Here is an 18,854-nt window from a genome sequence, read left to right as displayed (position 1 = left end):
CCCTTATCCTAGCCTCCCAACCACCAACCCCTCTTCCCCCCACCTGCTCTGCCACCCAATTATAGCTAAGCTTCTGAGGATCCATTCCTTCTGCACAGGATTCCTTTATGCACATCCCACGCATGTTTGAATTCCGTTACCGTTTTCATCGCCACCACCTCCCGCGGGAGGGCATTCCAAGCATCCAACACCCTCTCCGTGAAAAAATACTTCCTGACATCTTTCCTGAGTCTGCCCCCCTTCAATCTCATTTCATGTCCTCTCGTTCTACCGCCTTCCCATCTCCGGAAAAGATTCGTTTGCGGATTAATACCTTTCAAATATTTGAACGTCTGTATCATATCACCCCTGTTCCTCCTTTCCTCCAGGGTATATATGTTCAGGTCAGCAAGTCTCTCTTCATACGTTTTAGAACGCAAATCCCATACCATCCTCGTAGCTTTTCTTTGCACCGCTTCCATTTTTTTGACATCCTTCACAAGGTACGGCCTCCAAAACTGAACACAGTACTCCAGGTAGGGCCTCACCAACGTCTTATACAGAGGCATTAAAACCTCCCTTCTTCTGCTGGTCACACCTCTCCCTATACAGCCTAGCAATCTTCTAGCTACGGCCACCGCCTTGTCACACTGTTTCGTCGCCTTCAGGTCCTCGGATACTATCACCCCAAGATCCCTCTCCCCGTCCGTGCCAATCAGACTCTCCCCGCCTAACACATACGTCTCCCTTGGAGCAACTGGGCCTAGAACCAAAGAGGGGGGGGGGCTATTTTAGATCTACTTCTTAAGTGGAATGCAGGTCATGGTACAAGAGACGCCGGCATTGGATCCATTGGGAAACAGTGATCATAACACAACATGATCACATCTGAGATGATATCTGGAGTGACGTCACTAAGGCAGTGCCATAGCGAGGGCTAATGGCACCCGGGGCGGGTCGCCGCTGCGCACCCCCCCGGGTGCAGCACGGCGCAACCCCCCCTCTGCGGCGCACCCCCCCAGGACCGCACTTACCTGCGGGAGGGCCGATCCGCCCCGAGTGCACGTCACTTGGAGCTGTGTCAGCCCCGCTGGTTCCCTGCTCTCTCTGCCCCGGAACAGGAAGTAACCTGTTCCTGGGCAGAGAGAGCAGGGAACCAGCGGGGCCGGCACCCCCCGAGCGCGTGCACCCGGGGCGGACCGCCCCTCCCGCCCCCCCCCCCCCACGCCACTGCACTAAGGAAATCTACTGCAGCAGCATTTAATTTTTGAAAGGGCGACTACAACAAAATGAGGAAGGCAAAATGGTTAAAAAGAAGCTAAAAGGATCGACTATAAAGGTTAGGACTTTAAATCAGGCACGGATGTTGGTTAAAAATACCATCATGGAAGCCCAGACCAGATGCATTCTACATATTAACAAAGGTGGAAAGAACAGCAAACGGCAGCCAGTATGGTTAAACGTTCAAATGAATGAGCTATTAGAGCCAAAAGAACATCCTTCAAAGAATGGAAAAGGATCAGAACGAAGAAAATAAGAAGCAACATAAGTACTGTTAAGTTAGATGCAAAGCATTGATAAAGAAGGCTAAAAGAGAATATGAAGAAAAACTTGCTGCACAGACAAAATAGTAACACCTTTTTCAAGCACATCAGAAGCAGAAAGCCTGTGAGGGAATGAGTGGGACCGTTAGATCATGAAGGAGCAAAAGGGGCATGGGGAAGACAAGGCCATTTTGCTTCGGTCTTTACGGAAGAAGATCTAAGAGATCTGCCTGTACGGGAAATGGTTTTCAAGGGTGACAATGTGGAGGAACTGAAAGAAATCTCAGCGAACTTGGAAGACATACTGAGCCAAATCGACAAGTTAAAGAGTGATAAATCACCTGGACCGGATGGTATACACCCCAGAATACTGAATGAACTCAAACATGAAATTGCTGATCTGCTGCCAGTGATTTGTAACCTGCCATTAAAATCGTCCGTAGTGCCTGAAGACTGGAAGGTGGCCATGTAACGCCAATTTTTAAAAAGAGTTCCAAGGGTGATCTGGGGAACTACAGACCAGTAAGCCCGACTTCAGTGCCAGGCAAAACAGTGGAAACTATTATAAAGAATACAATTACAGAACACAGGGACAAACATGGTTTAATGGGACAGAGTCAGCATGGGTTCAGCCAAGGGAAGTCTTGCCTTTTCAATTTGCTTCATTTCTTTGAAGGCATGGATAAACATGTGGATAAAGGTGAGCCGGTTGATGTGGAAACTGAAAAGGATAAGACCATTCTTCCCAAGATTCGTCTTTCGTAACCTAGTGCAATCCCTCGTCCTCAGCCATCTGGATTACTGCAACTCATTATATGCAGGCTGCAAAGAGCAAACACTGAGGAAACTTCAAACAGCCCAGAACACAGCAGCCAGACTCATCTTCGGAAAACCAAAATATGAAAGGGCAACACCACTACGAGAGAAACTACACTGGCTTCCACTGAAGGAACGCATCACTTTTAAGGTATGCACACTAGTCCACAAGATCATTCACGGCGAAGCCCCAGCCTACATGTCCGAGTTGATTGACCTACCACCCAGAAATGCTAGGAGATCTTCCCGAACATACCTCAACCTCCATTTCCCTACTTTCAAGGGCGTGAAATACAAGACGCTACACACGTCAACCTTTTCTCACACAAGCACGCAGCTTTGGAACACACTGCCACGCAACTTAAGAGCGATCCACGAACAAGCATCCTTCCGCAGATTACTGAATTCCCATCTATTTGAGACAATTTACGGAAATAACCAAAACACATAGAGTCCACACTCACGGTTCATCAATGCATCACACATCCACTTATGATCTCTCATCCCCCATAATTCCACATTACTCATACATTTACTCACAGAAATATGTACACCATGTGCCTCTGTGTCTTAACACTGCCCTTAAGCTTCCCATTGTCTCCTCCCAATGTCTCAATGTTGATGTCCCATTGTGATATTCCTAATGATAATTTGATTATCTCGCATAACTTGTACAATGTAACCCATAACCAAGTTGTAACAACTGTATTCTCATTATTCATATCTTATTGTAAGCCACACTGAGCCCGCAAAGAGGTGGGAAAATGTGGGATACAAATGCAAACAATAAATAGTGTATCCAGCAGGTCAGAAAGCTTTTGACAAAATTCCCCATGAGAGACTCTTAAGAAAATTTAAAATCATGGGATAGGAGGCAATGTCCTTCTGTAAATTAGGAACTGATTACTGGACAGAAAACAGAGGGTAGGGTTAAATGGCCATTTTTCTCATTGGAGGAGGTTAAATAGTTGAGTGCCACGGGGATCTGTACTGGGACTGGTGAAATTGAACATATTTACCCCCTTGTTTACAAAGCCGTGTTAGCGGCTGCCGCACGGCAATGCCGACACAACCCATTCAAAGTGAATGGTCTATGTTGGCATTAGCGCACCCCCCCCCCCCCAGGAGTAGTACAGGAAGCTGATTGTACAGTGTGGGCTTGACCATTTTTAAATCCTTGTCTGCACATCTCTTATTCGTGATCTGAAAATTCATTATCACATTACCTGATGCTCTTATTTTTACTGCTGTCATCAGCCTCAAGACTCCTGATGTAGGCCATCTGGCCGAAACACAATGTTGTGTTGAGTCATTTTTAATGTGCAAATTGTTTTATTATCATTTGCTTGAAAATTAATAAATACTGTTTGCGTTAAACTTTACTTTAGGTCCAGTTATTGGATAGCCTGGCTCATATTCCCACCTTTTTGTTTACATTTTATGCTTCGTGGGATCTATTGAGTTCTCCACGTATGTGGATTCTCTTTAGGCATTAGCGCACTGGCAGCACTAGAGCAGCTTTGTAAATGGGGGAGGGGGGTATAAATGATTTGGAAATCGGAAACAGTGAAGTGATTAAATTTGCAGACGACACAAAACTATTCAAAGTTGTCAAAACACATGTGGATTGTGAAAAATTGCAGGAAGACCTTAGGAAACTGGAAGACTGGGCATTCAAATGGCAGATGTAATTTAACGTGGACAAATGCAAAGTGATGCACATTGGGAAGAATAATCTGAATCATCGTTACCTGATGCTAGGGGCCACCTTAGGAGTCAGCATTCAAGAGAAAGAGCTGGGTGTCGTTCCAGATAATACACTGATATCTCCTGCCCAGTGTGTAGCAGAGGTGGCCAAAACAATAAACAGGATGCTAGGAATTATTAGGAAAGGGATGCAAAATAAGACCAAGAATATTCTAATGCCTCTGTATCGCTCCATGGTGCGACCTCACCTTGAGTATTACGTTCAATTCTGGTCGCTGGATATAACGGAATTAGAAAAGTTTCAAAGAAGAGTGACCAAAATGATAAAGCGGGCAGAACTCCTCCCATATGAAGAAATGCTAAAAAGGTCAGGCTCTACAGCTTGGAAAACATAGGGATGAGAGGGGGGAATATGATTGAGGTCTACAAAATCCCAAGTGGGGTAGAACGGGTAAAAGTGAATCAATTTTTCACTCTTTCAAAATCTACAATTCAATTAAATTACACAGAAATACTTTTAAAACAAATAGTAGGAAACATTTTTTCACTCAAAGAATAGTTAAGCTGTGAAAGTCGTTGCTGGATGTGGTAATAGAGGTTAGCGTATTTGAGTTTAAAAAAAGATTTTGACAAGTTCCTGGAGGAAAAGTCCATAGTCTGTTATTGGTAGCATGGAATGTTGCTACTAATTGGGTTTCTGCCTGGTACTTGTGTGACCTGGATTGGCCACTGCTGGAAGCAGGATACTGGGTTAGATGGACCATTGGTCTGACCAAGTACGGCTATTCTTACGTTCTTATGAAGTGCTTCCATGGCCCTTTCCAATTTCTGTTTTATAGCTGCCAGTCCGGATGTTATATGAATTTCAGTACACTTTATGTACTTTACTTGCAGAGGTCAGACGGCTGATGAATGAATGGAAGAAAGTCCTCATCAAGCAGTTTGACCTCTCAAGTGCATTTGATGTGGTGGACAGCAATTTGTTGCTGCACATCTTAAGCACTTTGGGGCCTGATATTCAGCCGGCAGCAGTAGAGCGTTTGCTCTCTGTTGCTGGCATCAAACCCGGCTATTCAGTTCCGGGTCATATCTGGTAACAGGCATTGAACATTTGGGTTTATTTTGGCCGCTATAAGTTAACCGGCTATGCTGATATCCAGAACTAACCAGTTAACATTTTAGCGGTCAAAGATAGGCCTGCTATTTAAGCGGCCTATTTTGATTGCTCGACATAGCCGTTAGGCACTGAATATCCGCACCTGTCTAACCACTAACCGGTATATTCAGCAGGATATAACTTATCTCCCATTGAATATCTGTGGTTAGGCGCTTAAACCGCGGCCAGGAGCCATTCCTGGCCATTTAAATAGTTTTGAATACCAGTGGATATAGGTTTAGCAGATAAAGTCTTGAAATGGTTTAAGGGCTTCCTTATAACAAGGATCATACACTGTAAGAATGAGGGGAATCCTTTCTGATAAGTGGCCTGCTTTTTGTGCGGTTTCACAAGGGTCAGTATTTCCTCCCATTCTTTTTTTTTTTTTTTTTTTTTAATTTTTAACAAGAAGCTTTATTGGGTGAAACCACAAAGTACAATTCAAAACTGTACAGTCACTTATCATACAGGTTCCTCTCACATTAATTTCCATAATACATAAAGACTCCTAGTGTAATTTCCATAAAAAGCAAAAACATTTCTTGTCACATTTAAACCTTTTATAACCCCCCAGTAACCCCAAAGAACTCCCCCCCCCTCCCTTCACTTCTCCATGTCTCATCCCAAAAGATGACTCCAAGATCCATATCTATGATCACGATGTGTTTACTGGTGCCCAAATCTGTTCCCATTTTGCTAGGGTTTTACGCTCCTTAGCCATTAGTTTTTCCATATTACTTATATACCACACCAAATTGTACCATCGCCGTATTGAGGGACATCCATTCTGTTTCCACATCCGTGCTATCAGCAATCTAGCTGCATTGATGCAGTGTTTTGCCAGCTGGCTCCCCTGGCTAGTGAGCCCCATGATTGGTCTATTAAATAAAAACACTGCAGGGTCCCATGGTATGTTACCCTCCACCCATCTATTCACCCTGCCTCGTACCGATTTCCAAAATGCTTGTACTTTTCTACAGGACCACCAAATGTGTCCCATTGTGCCAATCTGTCCACAGCCTCTCCAGCATAATTTCGATGCCCCAGGGTACATATGATGTAGCCTTGCCGGGGTGAGATACCAGCGATATATTACTTTTGTACAATTTTCTTGGATATTGACTGCTCGAGAGCTGTGAACTGAGGCCCGCTCCATCTGTTGCCACATTTCAGGGGTATATGTCACTCCCAATTCGCTTTCCCACTTATCCCGGTGTCTACAACTAACCCCTAGGGAGTCCCTCAAATGGCTGTATAACTTAGAGATCAAACCCTTGGATTTTTCAGTTTCCACACATAGTTGCTCTAAAAAAGTAACTTCCCCACATAACTTACGCTTCAAACCTGCTGTCTGAAGGAAATGAATAATCTGATTATATGCATATTGGTCTTGCTGAGGTAAGTCATATTCACTAGCCAACTCCCCAAATGTAATGAAGCGCTCATCTTTCATTAACTGCCCCCACCAAATCAATCTAGTTTTCCGCCATTTAATAAAAGGAGACAGTGTGCATCCAGGAGGGAATGCTGCATTGTAAGCTATAGGTGTTAGTCGTGATTCATAGAATCCTTTCATTCTCTCTAGTTTGTCCCAACAAGAAAAGGTGTATTGAATGATTGGATTTAAGGGTTGAGGTAAATATCGATATCTAGGTGCCAGCCAAAGTAATTGTCCCAACCTTAGTGGGCTCTGTATCATATACTGCTCTATCTGAATCCAAAGCTTATGTTCTGATTCATGAAACCATTCTATTGCAGCTTTCGCTTGGGCAGCTCTGTGATATAGCCCCAAATGTGGTACCCCCAGTCCACCCTTACTTTTCCTAGCTGCATATAAACGGGACCTAGGGAGACGAGCCCTATGACCCTGCCATATAAAGTGTTCTATTCTGGTTTGGAGCAAATGAAGCATACGATTATTAATTGGAAGCGGTATAGACTGAAATAGATATAGCAGACGTGGGAGAATATTCATCTTCACAGTTGCCACTCTCCCAAACCACGAGAGATGCAAGGGATCCCATCTATCTAGATCTCTCCTAATTTCCTTAATTAAGGGCAAATAGTTGGCTGTACTCATGTCATTCAATTTACTGGTAAGTATCACCCCCAAATACCGTAATCCCTGCTTGACCCAAGTCAACGGATATGTCTGACAGCAGGTCTGATAGTCTCTCTCCTCCATCCCCACTGCCATGGCTTCAGTCTTTGTATAATTAATTTTAAATCCTGATACTTGACTATATGCCTCAATCTCCGTAAATACTGCTGGTAGAGATGTTAAGGGTGAGATTAAGGTCAACAAAATGTCGTCTGCAAAAAGAGCAATTTTTGACTCCCATCTCCCCGCCTTCAGCCCTTGGACACCCGGGTTGGATCTGATATTATGAGCTAAAGGTTCCAGTACTAGAGCAAATAATAAGGGGGAGAGTGGGCAACCCTGACGAGTTCCTCGAGATAACTCAAAAAAAGGGGAAGAGTTACCATTAATCTTAACACAGGCCCTAGGTGCAGTGTATAATTCTTGCACCAACCCTCTAAACACAGGTCCAAACCCAAACTTTTGTAAGACCGAGTGCAGAAAGGACCAATGCACCCGGTCAAAGGCCTTCTCAGCGTCTATACTTAGCAAACAGCATGGGGACTTTTGCTGCTGCGCCAAGTACATGACGTCCATCGTCCTTCTAATATTATCAGAGGCTTGTCTGCCCATTATAAAGCCTACCTGATCAGAGTGTATTAGGGTCGGTAAAATACCCACCAACCTAGTGGCCATTACTTTGGCCAGGATTCGTACATCAACATTTAGTATAGAAATCGGGCGGTACGAAGCACATTCAGTTATCTCCTTATTGGGTTTGGGAATAACTGCTATCCAAGCATCCTTCATGGTTGGAGGCAAATTCCCTCCTTCCCTAACAAAATTCAAAACCTCTGTCAATATAGGCGCAAGATATGGGGCAAATGTCTTGTAATATTCTCCAGTATATCCATCCACCCCCGGAGATTTGCCTGTCTGCAGTGTCTTGATAGCTTTAAGGACCTCCTTAACCTCTATCGGAGCTTCCAATGTGCTCCAGTGCTCCGGGAGCAGGACTGGAAGATTTAATTCCTCTAGATATGCTTGGATAGCAGTATTTTGTATAGAGGAATCTTTAGTATATAATTCAGCATAAAATTCCCTAAATCGCTCTCCAATAGCCTGAGATGTGGAAAGAGTTGTGCCCCTTTTATCTTTAACTCGGAATATGTTCCTGTCCATCCTAAGTTTACGTAAACGTAGGGCCAGTTGACGGTTAATTTTATTTCTTCCATTGTACGCATGGAGACGGAGCTTCTCATTAATAAACTCAAGGTCTCTAAAAAGCAGCTCATCTAATTGGAGCCTCGCTTCCTGAAGAGATCTATATATCCTAGGTGAACCTGTTTGCTTATGAATAATCTCAAATTCTTCAATCTTACCCCTCCAGTATCTCTTTAGCGATTCCCGTTGCCTCTTAAGGCGACCCGCCACTTTCATAAAGTGGCCACGGGATACCGCTTTCAAGGCGTCCCAGACAATAGCAATGGAAGGGCCTGAATCCAGATTAAAATGTAAATATTCTTTAAGCATCTTCACATAATCTGCACAGATGTGTTCATCTTTTAGCATAGTGTTGTTAAAGGTCCACCTTTTATGTCCATCAGCTATCCCAGAGAGGGACAATAATACCTCACAGGGTGCATGATCTGAAATAGTAATATTTCCAATCTGTGTATCTTTCACTTGTCCCCCCAGTAATTTATCTAGAAAAAGAAAATCTATACGGGAATATGAGGCATGTACTGAAGAGTAGAATGAGTAATCCCTATCCAATGGATGCCCATCCCTCCATGTATCAAAGAGACCCATTTCTTCCACCCATGTAGCCATCTGACCCGCCAGTGTTCTATCCGTTCGGGAGACAGGTCCCGATCGATCTAAGTTCGGGTCCATGGTAACATTAAAATCACCTCCCAATATGAGTTGGCCTCCTACCATAGGTCTAATATTCCTCTTTAACGTTTTTAAAAAGGAGGTTTGGTTTGCATTCGGCCCATATATAGATCCCCAAGTATATTCCTTAGCTTCCAGCATTCCCCTAATAAGAAGGTACCGCCCTGCTGGGTCTCTCTTAATTTGCTGAACTTGTATTGGTATACTATCATGAAAAAGTAAAGCCACTCCTCGCTTCTTACTATTGGTAATATCAGAGGCAAAATAGATTTTTGAATATGAGGTAGGGTGAAACAAATGTTCATGTGCTCGTTTCAAATGTGTTTCTTGTAACATTACCACCTGTGGATGCAATCTGGCTAATTCTTGATATATCAACTGTCTTTTTCTCGGAGAGTTTAAACCCTTAACATTCCAGGTTATTACTTTTAGATCTGGTAGCATCTAACTTCCTTAATTAGAGACTGCATATACCAGCACCTATAGTAGAATCCTTCCCATTTACAGACATAGAAGATTAAGAACCCCTCCCACCCACCCTCCCCAACCCCAGCCCCAACAATGTATTCCATGTGTGAAGTGTAGAAAACAGAAAAAACTCTTCCCACACTCACCCACATGAAGCTCCCAACAAGGTCAACAGCCTCTCACACCGCCCGATTCCCTAACCTCCCTTCATCCCTGAAATACGACTCTTCAGTTCAATACAAGTGCACCTTTCTTTTCACTTCTCTGGGTGCTCTCTTATCATGAATAACAAAATCTTAGTGTTGTCCCAGTTCAAGTCACAGATCGTGTTGTCGTCTTACGCAGCTTCTTTGCTTTATTGAAGACTTGTTTCCATTGATGAACTTTATCCCGCGCCTTGCTGGCCGCTGTTGTCTCCTCCGCTTCCAGTTCCATTAGGCCTGCTACTTGAAGAAGTTGTTTCGCATCTGCTACAGTGCGTGCTCGATATGATTTGCCTGCTATAACAAAGCAGAGGGCAAATGGGAAGGCCCATCGATATTTGATATTATGTTTATTCAAAGTGTCCAGTATTGGTTTCATCTCTCTACGCCATTGCAATGTGTTTGCTGACAGGTCTTGATATACTGTTATCAAAGTCTCATTATACATTAGTTCTTTCTTCTGGCGTGCCAAAGCAAGTAATTGCTCTTTTTCAGTGAATTTCCAAAACCGAACAATAATGTCTCTTGGTCTGTTATTTTGCGAATTACCCAGCGCTCTATGGGCCCTCTCGACCTCTGGTAAAGGCATATCTGGCTGTGCCGCTAGAAGCTGTCCACAAACCTCTTGCACTATTTTCAAGACCTCTTCCTGGCTCCCTCCTTCTGGCACCCCACGAAATCGCAGATTTTTACGTCTACTGCGATTTTCAATGTCATCTATCTTATATTGTAGGTCAGATATCTGCGTTGTAGTTCCTTCCTCACGTAGGTGCATTTGTTGTACTACTTCCACGTGCTCATCCATCCGCACTTCTAGATCTTCTATACGGGTACCTACTTCTTTAAGTTCACCTCGTAAATTATCAATGCGCTCTACTATGTCCGCTTTCATATGCGCTAAATCTTTTTTCAAATCCATAAGCAAACGAGCAGAATGTGAGTTCCTCACACTGCCTGTGTCTTCTTCCGATCTTTCCGACTCAAAATCTGAGGCCTCTTCGAGGTGTGGTGAGACATGGCGCGAGGGCGTTTTAGATGTACGCTGGCTACTGCGCATCGCGCTTTTCGCCTCTGAGTTCTTTAACTTTTGTGCCATTCTACCTTCCAACCTTTCAAACGAGGTTCGATCAGCGGGAATGAGTCAAAATGCGTCGTATTTACTGCTATAGTTCGCTATTTTAGCTGGATTACTCGGGAGCCACAAAATCAGGCTTCCATCGAGGACAGTGACGTCACCGGAAGTCTCTCCTCCCATTCTTTTTAATATCTTTATGTTTTCACTTGGATCCCAATATGAAAGGGCAGGATTTCGGTTGTTTAGATATGCCGATGATCTTACTGTCTTTATTCCAACTTCTACCGGCATATCCGAGATTAAACTGAGTATAGAAAAATGTTTTTATTTAACACACACATGAATGCTTCTCATCTGAAACTGAATAGCGATACAACACAATTTCTTTTGGGTCCAAGGAGACTTCTTTTGTTATAATGGACTCCTTTTACAAAGCAGTGTTACCATTTAATGTGCACCAAATGCGATGAAACATATGGGAATTGAATAGGCTTCTTCGCATGCAGCTAATCGGTAGCGCCACTTCATAAAAGAAGCCAATACGAGGTATAAATTAAATTACAGTTCTCACTGAAAATTCTGGGCATCATCTTGGATCAGAAATTAACAATGGAAACCCGAGTAAATAGCTTTGTTAGACAATGCTTCTGGATTATGCATAATCAGAAAACTTTGGAAGTATTTTCATCTTGACAGAGTGGTTGTTCAAGCATTACTGCTGTATCAGTTGGATTATTACAATGTTATTTATTTGGGCTGCTCTAAACAATTATTTAAAAAAAAGTTACAGACCACATAGAATACTGCTATTTGGTCGATTTGTTCATTACATAATTCTGACAGGGTTACACTGTGGTATATTTAGTATCTTTGGCTGCCAGTGGAGGCCAGAATCTATTTTAAAAATTGTAGTGTCTGATATTTAAAATAATTCAAGGACCTGCACCATCCCATGGGCATCTTTTGTTTTACATAGCCGCCCGTGCTAGTGTGGTAAATTTAGAGGAAACCCATTCAATTCCTATGGGCTTCCTCTCATTTGCCGCACAGGAATCGCTAGTGTAACATTGAGGCATATTTTCAAAGCACTTTGGGAGGCTAAGTTCCATAGGTTTCTATGGAACTTTGGGAGGCTAAGTGCTTTGAAAATATGCCTCATAGTAACATAGTAGATGACGGCAGAAAAAGACCTGCACGGTCCATCCAGTCTGCCCAACAAGACAACTCATGTGTGCTACTTTTGTGTATACCCTACTTTGATTTGTACCTGTGCTCTTCAGGGCACAGACCGTATAAGTCTGCCCAGCACTAGCCCTGCCTCCCAACCACCAGCTCTGGCATAGACCGTATAAGTCTGCCCAGCACTATCCCCGCCTCCTACCACCGGCTCTGGCACAGACCGTATAAGTCTGCCCAGCACTATCCCCGCCTCCCAACCTCCAGTCCCGCCTCCCACCACTGGCTCTGGCACAGACCGTATAAGTCTGCCCAGAACTATCCCCGCCTCCCAACCTCCAGTCCCGCCTCCCACCACTGGCTCTGGCACAGACCGTATAAGTCTGCCCAGCACTATCCCCGCCTCCCAACCTCCAGTCCCGCCTCCCACCACTGGCTCTGGCACAGACCGTATAAGTCTGCCCCGCACTATCCCCGCCTCCCACTACCGGCTCTGCTATCCAATCTCGGTTAAGTGTGTGTGGCTTTGAAAAAGAAGGCCAATATGTTTAGCTTAATTAAATTTTTGCACTCAAAATATGGAACTATGGTGCTAGGAATCAATTAAAAATAGCATTTCCAACATGTAAAGGAGTATAGAAATGCTAAATAGTAGTAGTAGTAAAATCCGTAAGAGCCCGTTCTGTGCAATTTTCTTATCAAGCAGCAAAACTATGGAATGCCTTACCAGCTAATTGTGAGTGGAGGAGTAGCCTAGTGGTTAGGGTGGTGGACTTTGGTCCTGGGGAACTAGGTTCGATTCCCGGCACAGGCAGCTCCTTGTGACTCTGGGCAAGTCACTTAACCCTCCATTGCCCCATGTAAGCTGCGTTGAGCCTGCTATGAGTGGGAAAGCGCAGGGTACAAATGTAACAAAAATAAAATAGATACTATTGGAGATTCTACATGGAATGTTGCTACTGTTGGAGATTCTACATGGAATGTTGCTACTATTGGACATTCTACATGGAATGTTGCTACTGTTGGAGATTCTACATGGAATGTTGCTACTATTGGACATTCCACATGGAATGTTGCTACTATTGGAGATTCTACATGGAACGTTGCTATTCCACTAGCAACATTCCATGTAGAAGGCTGCGCAGGCTTCTGTTTATGTGAGTCTGACGTCCTGCATGTATGTGCAGGACGTCAGACTCACAGAAGCAGAAGCCTGCGCGGCCACATTGGTGATCCATGTAGAATCTCAAATAGTAGCAACAGTGGAGGAGTGGCCTGGTGGTGGACTTTGGTCCTGGGGAACTGAGTTCGATTCCCACTTCAGGCACAGGCAGCTCCTTGTGACTCTGGGCAAGTCACTTAACCCTCCATTGCCCCATGTAAGCTGCATTGAGCCTGCCATGAGTGGGAAAGAGCGGGGTACAAACGTAACAAAAATAAAATGTAGTCCACTTGAGAAGCTATGATGTTTTTCTATCTTCTATTAAGAGTATCCTATATGTTCTTTTAGAACACTCTAGTTTATTTCATTAATTTAGTATCTTGGGTTTTTTTTGCACTTTGAGAACACTTTAGGGATTAGTTAAAATAGTGCCGTGTGTATTATTTACTCTGTAGTTCCAATATTTATTTATTTGTAGCATTTGTATCCCACATTTTCCTACCATTTGCAGGCTCAATGTGGCTTATATTTGCCGTAATGGCTGTTGCCATTTCCGGATAACAGAATTACAAATGGTATTGTATACTTGTCTCTAGATTGTACACTTGTCTTTAGATTGTACACCTGTCTTTTAGATTGTAAGCTCCTTGAGCAGGGACTGTCCTTCCATGTTAAATTGTACAGCGCTGCGTAACCCTAGTAGCGCTTTAGAAATGTTAAGTAGTAGTAGTAGTATTGTGTTAAGGTGCATACATACATACATGGTAATATATACGGAACGTAACATACATGGAACAGATCATAATATATGTATATAACATATGCATACATACATGGCAAAGAAGAATACATTATGGTAGAGCAAGAAGGTTCCTGAACGGTATATTGGAATGTAACATATGTTAGGTCTTCGTCTATAGATATCATAGTCAATATAGGGATTGAATTATTGATGGTTGTTCATTAGTAGCGAAGAGGATAATCAGTCAAGTGTCAATATGAATGTTTCTGGCCCTTTCTCATCGTGTAATCCGCCTCGTACTAGAATTGGTGTAGGTGGGACATAAGAACTGTCTAGTGTAATGCAATGCTCTACGACTTCTGTGCACAAGTGGAAAACCCTACTTTACCTTGAAATCTCCCATAGCCTCTCTTAAAGTGCTGTCAAGTTCGTCATATGACACTCTCAAATAAGTTAACTCAAAGTCACAATCCACGTCTTGTGTTCCAATGGAATAGGCCCCTTCCTCTCTTGTAGTGCAGTGGTTCCCAAACCTGGTCCTGGAGGCACCCCAGCCAGTCAAGGTTTTTGGGATATCCACAATGAATATTCATGAGATATTTGCATGCACTGCCTCCACTGCATGGAAATCTCTCTCATGAATTCAACTGCCACAAACTTAATAACACAAGGCAAATCAGTCAAGAGAGATTTGAGGCCTGACCATCATCACAAAATGAGTGAAAAAAAAGTTTTAGTAAACCAAACCCATAGAACAAAGAATAAAATGAATGGCAAAATGTATTCATATCCGTTAACTGCCTTTCCTCGAGTCCTACTAGACCAGTCTACTCCAATGGGTTGTGTCCCTTCCTGACCAGCAGATGAAGTAGAGAGATCGGAACTTTTCCAACGTCACCAACTGCTAGAATCCTTCAGTATTGCTTTGCTCAAGCAGTATAGTATCCAGATTGGTGTAACAGGAGGACAAAACAAAAATTTCAGGTTTCTTTAAATTCATCTCTGTGTTCAATTAATTAAAGACTTGTAGACATTTTGCTTATTTATTTGGCTTTATTTACCGCCTTTTTGAAGGAATTCACTCAAGGCGGTGTACAGTGGAGTGAAAGTAGCCTAGTGGTTAGTGCAGCAGACTTTGATCCTGGGGAACTGAGTTCAATTTCCACTGAAGCTCCTTGTGACTCTGGGCAAATCACTTAACCCTCCATTGCCCCTGGTACAAAATAAGTACCTGAATATATGTAAACCGCTTTGAATGTAGTTGCAGAAACCTCAGAAAGGCGGTATATCAAGTCCCATTTCCCTTTCCCTTACAGTAAGAATAAATCAAACATGAGAAATATACAATTACAGCAGTAAAAATATTTAAATAACAATACACAGTTTGGCATAGTACACTAATTATGTCAACACAATACGTAACAAAAGTAACATAGTAAATGACAACAGATAAAGACCTGAACGGTCCATGCAGTAGAACAGAAACAGCCCCAACACCAGTCCTTGGAGGCACTCCACTTCTCACCTTTCCTTCCTCTGAGTGAATTCTATTAACCACCACCCTCTGGTATCTGTCAACCAGTTCCTAATCCAGTTCACCACTTTGGGTCATAACTTCAGCCTGTCAAGTTTATTCACGAACCTCCTATGAGTAATCTGTGATGGAGGAAGGAGTTGTACAGACAGATAATACTGCAGTATAAATATGTGGTACATATAAATGTAAGGGTGGGGGTGTTGTATAGATGTATTAACTGCCTTTAGGAAGAGATTCACCCAATACTTGGTGGTGTAATATGCCTAGAACATTGGGGGTAGAGCAAAATAAAAAATTTTAAATAAATAAATTAGTAATCCCCATTATACTTGGGGGGGGGGGGGGGAGTTACATGTAGAACATAGTAACATAGTAGATGACGGCAGAAAAAGACCTGCACGGTCCATCCAGTCTGCCCAACAAGACAAACTCATATGTGCTACTTTTTGTGTATATCTTACCTTGATTTGTAACTGTCATTTTCAGGGCACAGACCGTACAAGTCTGCCCAGCACTATCCCCGCCTCCCACCACCGGCTCTGGCACAGACCGTATAAATCTGCCCAGCACGACACACAAAAAACCGCTTTAGAACATTATATTCAAATTAGTGAAAAGAGAAAATCTTTCTTCAAAATCGCAATAACAGTAAAATAAATCTACAAGGATAGACCATTACGTATTCCTCTACAATGCACAGAAGTAAACACTCCACCCTTATTTGGAAAGTCTTCTTTCTATACTGTCAGGGCCGCCGAGAGGGGGGGGAAAGGGAGGACAAAAGTCCCGGAGCCCCGGGCCTCCGGGGGGGGGGGGGGGGGGGCCCGGCGCTGCCGCCACCTGGCCCGCCCTCCGTCGCTCCCGGAACTAACCTTAAGCCTCCTTTCACTTCGCAGCAAGCAGCAGCACGGCAGGCCACTCCTTCCTTCCGTGTCCCGCCCTCGCCTGACGTAACGTCCGCAAGGGCGGGGCATGGAAGGAAGGAGGAGAGGTCTGCCCTGACGCTGCTTGCTGCAAAGTGAAAGGAGGCTTAAGGTTAGTTCCGAGGGCTAGGCCCAGTAGCGGGCGGCGGGGGGGGGGGGGGGCCTGGCGATCTTGGGCGGGGTAGCTAGCGGGGGGCCCGGCGATCTCGGGTGGGTGGCTACCTTGGGTGGGGGTGGGGCCTGGGGGCAGCCTTGTCCCGGGCCTGGAGGCCCTGTATACGGTTGCTCAGTTCTTTTCTCTCAGCCTTAATCTTTTTGTAACACCGATTGTATCTTTTACCCTGGAATGGCATTTGCCATAACAGGTCTTTGTAAGCCACATGAACCTGCAAATAGGTGGGAAAATGTGGGATACAAGTGCAATAAATAAATAAACAAACAGGATTTTAATGTCCCAAGGTGGGTAATTGTGTGACCGTACAGCACATATGCAAATCCAGGCACCCAGCAAAACGAATGCAGGAGTGTAGGAGAGCTTTGCAGTAAACACCACTGCCTGTAGCAAACTGCAGCTGGGGCACCAGCTCTCTCTTTCCTTAGAAATTTCTCTGGACATATGGTCTGTGCCAGAGCCGGCGTTGGGAGGCGGGGCTGGTGGTTGGGAGGCGGGGCTAGTGCTGGGCAGACTTCTACGGTTTGTGCCTGAGCCAGTGGTGGGTTGGGAGGTGGGGATAGTGCTGGGCAGCCTTATACGTCTGTGCCCTGAAAATGGCAGATACAAATCAAGGTCAGGTGTACACAAAAAATGGCACATATGAGTTTGTCTTGTTGGGCAGACTGGGTGGACCGTGCAGGTCTTTTTCTGCCGTCATCTACTAGGTTACCTCCCGGACAACCGTCATCAAAGTGCGGTGAGAGCTAAACCGGTAGAAGCAGCCGCTCAGCAACTCGCACGCGAACCCTATTCCCCCCCCCCCCCCCCCCCGCTACTTTGTCTCCCCGTCCTGGCTGCCAACTTGAACTCGACCAACAACAACAAACCCTAAGACTTTCCTTTTTGCCCCACATGATCCCGCCCTCTCGATGACGCAACTTCTCCTTCAGCCCAAGCCCCGCCTCTGACGCAACTTCCTGTTTCTAGCAGGGCGGAGGGGGCGGGGCGTCGGAGAAGGGAGAAAGCGGTGGTGGCCTGGGGCCGATGGCGGGCGGCCTCAGGCAGTGAGCTTGACGGTAGGATGATGGGGCGGGGGAGAGCGCGAGACCGCGGGGGGGAAGGGAGGCGGAGACCCCCCCGGCCCTCGAGGGCGCGCGACAGCCGTCCAGTGCGCGTGACTTGCTGTTTCTGCATGGGCGAGCCGGCGCTGAATGATTCTGCCACACGCACCGTCTAGCTGAAAGCTGTGTGATAGACGTTTACAGGGGCTGTAGGTTAAATCAATGACATGGGAGTGTCGGCTTCCCAAACCCACCCCTGTCGGGTTCACGTGCGCCTAAACGAGCGTAGCTTGTGTTTCCAGTATATGCGGATTTGATTTGTAAACACTCAGCTGATTGTGGGGTCCCAACAGTAGCATTGAGAAACCCACAGAGATCTTATAGTTGTTTTGTTTTGTTAAGCTATCCTGTGATTTTCTGATTATTTCCATCTTAAGTAGAGGAGTGTGGTAGCCGTGTTAGTTCACTCTTAAGGTTATCAATAGAAAAATCAAACAAAATAAAACATGGAAAAGAAAATAAGATGATACCTTTTTTATTGGACATAACTTAATACATTTCTTGATTAGCTTTCCAAGGTTGCCCTTCTTCCTCAGATCGGAAATAAGCAAATGTGCTAGCTGACAGTGTATATAAGTGAAAACATTCAAGCATTACTATGACAGTAAAATAGATACTATTGGCGATTCTATATGGAATGTTGCTACTATTGGAGATTCTACATGGAATGTTGCTATTCCACTAGCAACATTCCATGTAGAAGGCTGCGCAGGCTTCTGTTTCTGTGAGTCTGACGTCCTGCACATACGTGCAGGACGTCAGACTCACAGAAGCAGAAGCCTGCGCGGCCACATTGGTGATTTACAAGGGCCGACTTCTACATGGAATGTTGCTAGTGGAATAGCAACATTCCATGTAGAATCTATAGAAATCAAACAAAATAAAACATGGAAAAGAAAATAAGATGATACCTTTTTTATTGGACATAACTTAATACATTTCTTGCTTAGCTTTCGAAGGTTGCCCTTCTTTGTCAGATCGGGTTCTACATGGAATGTTGCTACTCTTTGAGTTTCTGCCTGGAATCTTGTTACTCTTTAGGGTTCCAGAATCTTGCTATTCTTTGGGGTTCTACATGTAGAGAGGTGTGGTAGCCGTGTTAGTCCACTCTTAAG

At 44.4% G+C, this 18,854-nt stretch overlaps 1 protein-coding gene across 2 annotated transcripts in view; it reads left to right on the top strand.

Moving 5' to 3' along the window:
• The first annotated feature begins 17,617 nt into the window (after positions 1–17,617).
• ZDHHC7 (zinc finger DHHC-type containing 7) overlaps positions 17,618–18,854 on the top strand; it is a 141,081-nt gene continuing 139,844 nt past the window's right edge. The window contains exon 1 of one of the 2 annotated variants that reach the window (XM_030204538.1): positions 17,618–17,694. The gene's annotated coding sequence lies outside the window, so the exon portion shown is untranslated. Of the gene's footprint in view, positions 17,695–17,833; positions 17,889–18,854 lie in introns of those variants that run through there. The other variant, XM_030204539.1, reaches the window with a different exon arrangement.

The sequence above is a fragment of the Microcaecilia unicolor genome, chromosome 5 (genome assembly GCF_901765095.1).
Source record: "Microcaecilia unicolor chromosome 5, aMicUni1.1, whole genome shotgun sequence".
NCBI lineage: Eukaryota > Metazoa > Chordata > Amphibia > Gymnophiona > Siphonopidae > Microcaecilia > Microcaecilia unicolor.
This window is presented reverse-complemented; position numbering and strand designations above follow the sequence as displayed.